Source organism: Poecilia reticulata, unplaced genomic scaffold, assembly GCF_000633615.1.
Source record: "Poecilia reticulata strain Guanapo unplaced genomic scaffold, Guppy_female_1.0+MT scaffold_190, whole genome shotgun sequence".
Taxonomy (NCBI): Eukaryota; Metazoa; Chordata; class Actinopteri; order Cyprinodontiformes; family Poeciliidae; genus Poecilia; species Poecilia reticulata.
The window spans coordinates 549368-551520 of record NW_007615019.1 but is presented as its reverse complement, the minus strand read 5'-3'; positions in this window follow the sequence as shown (position 1 = coordinate 551520).

Genomic DNA, 2153 nt, shown 5'->3' with positions numbered 1-2153 from the left:
TAATAATAATAATACATTTTATTTGTAGGCGCCTTTCTGGACACCCAAGGTCACCTTGACATAAAAACAAGCAAATTATAAAATGCATACCGGTAATAAAAAACATAAAAACACAAATAAGATTTATAAGACAGTACAAAGATAATTAAAGGTTGTATGCTAGTTCAAACAAATGGGTTTTGAGTTTGGACTTAAAATATTGCAGAGACTCGATGTTCCGGAGGTCAGGTGGGAGTGATGGATGGAGGATGGAGGTTCCAGAGTTGGGAGCAGAGCGGCTGAATGTTCTGCTCCCCATAGTGACAAGACGAGCAGGGGGGACGGTGAGACGGACAGAAGAAGAGGACCTGAGGGACGGGTGGGTGTGACAATGTGAAGGAGGTCAGAGAGATATGAAGGTGTGAGGTTGGGAACTACTTTAAAAGTTAGAACAAGTATTTTATAGTTGATGCGATATGTGATTGGAAGCCTGTTGTAAAATAGGTGTGATGAATTAAAGGGGTCTGTAATGATACGAGCAGCTGAATTCTGAACCAATTGTAATTTATGCAGAGTTTTCTGTGGCAGACCAAAAAGTAGAGAATTACAATAGTCTAAACGAGATGTGACCAAACTGGACCAGAACAGCAGTGGAGTGCGGAGTGAGAGAAGGACGGAGACGGAGAATATTTCAGAGATGAAAATAAACTGACCGAGTGATAATATTGACCTGGGAGGCAAAAGAGAGGATGACACCCAGACTCTTAACCTGAGGGGAGGGAAAGATGGAGGAGTTATCAACTGAAATGGAGAAATGATCAAGTTTACTTAGTATTGAATTAGTACCAATTAAGAGAAGTTCAGTTTTACTGGAATTTAATTTGAGGAAGTTAAGAGTAAACCATTGTTTTATTTCAAGAAGACAGTCAGTGAGGGAGGAAAATGGAAGCATAGACTTAGGTTTGGTTGAAACAGAGCTGGGTGTCATCCGCATAGCAGTGAAACTGGATGTTATGTTTGCGAAAAATATTACCAAGGGGGAGAAGGTAAATGATAAACAACAAGGGTCCCAGGACAGAGCCCTGAGGAACACCTGAGGAGAGGGAACTGGGTGAGAGGAAAATGATTTTAACTGAACAAACCATTTTCCTCTAAACACATAACACTGAGTGGAGTGGTGGACCGCTCCAAGATGGCCGCCCTAAATCTCGTCTCTCAACGACAATAGGCAGAGCGGCCATGAGGGTCTATCCTTGTAAACCCAGCGCGAGCGTCTCAACGCTCATGTTGCGTTTAAAGGCGCCTCGGAAAAACAGGTTACGACGTGTTAACAACCGATTAAACAGTTTTAACTGCTGAAAAAAGTGACAGAGGACACAGATATGGAAATGCGGAATCCCTACTGTATCAAATCGATATAGGAATAACAGACTGTTGGCCACTTTATGGTAAAAACCAACAAACAGCTTCCAGTCCAGGGGGGCACGGCTGACTCTGTGGGCGGGTAATGTCCCCCAATGCCCGCCCATGCCGCCGGGCCTGGAAACCCCGTTTCCGCCACTCTGGTAAAAGAAAATAAATAAATTTTTTGAAATAACAAGACGGTATCAAGATCCAGGATAAAGCGGCTCATCCTCTCGATCCGCGGCTCCCTCTGCGTCTCCTCACCCAGACCACACGTGTTTCGGCGACCTTGTCATTTTTTCACTTTTTTGCTCAGACATACATTCTGTCGCGGCCTTCTGGGTTCAAAACCGAACTTTTCCTACGAAGGCTGTGGGTGGAAACAGGTGGTTTGATTCCTGCACGCGCTTCCGACTTGATTGTTTGAAAAGAAAAAAGAAAAAAACTTTATTTCTTGTAAAAAATATCGACAAAATAAATACTAAAAATCTCTTACAATTTAGTTAAAAACAAAAGTTAACTTAATCTGACGTTTCACGTTCAAAAAGTTAAAAAAGTAATCACATTAAATATATTCATCAGCAGGGAAGATGTCAGAGTTGATGGAGGATGAATGGAGACAAATTCAGGGCAAAGTTGGAGAAAACCTGTTAGAGTCTAAAGACTGGGGGCGGGGCTTCAGCTAAAGGGGCGTGACCTCATTTACCTGGGGGCGTGGCTTCAGCTACAGGGCGTGGCCTCATTTACCTGGGGGCGGGGCTTCAGATACA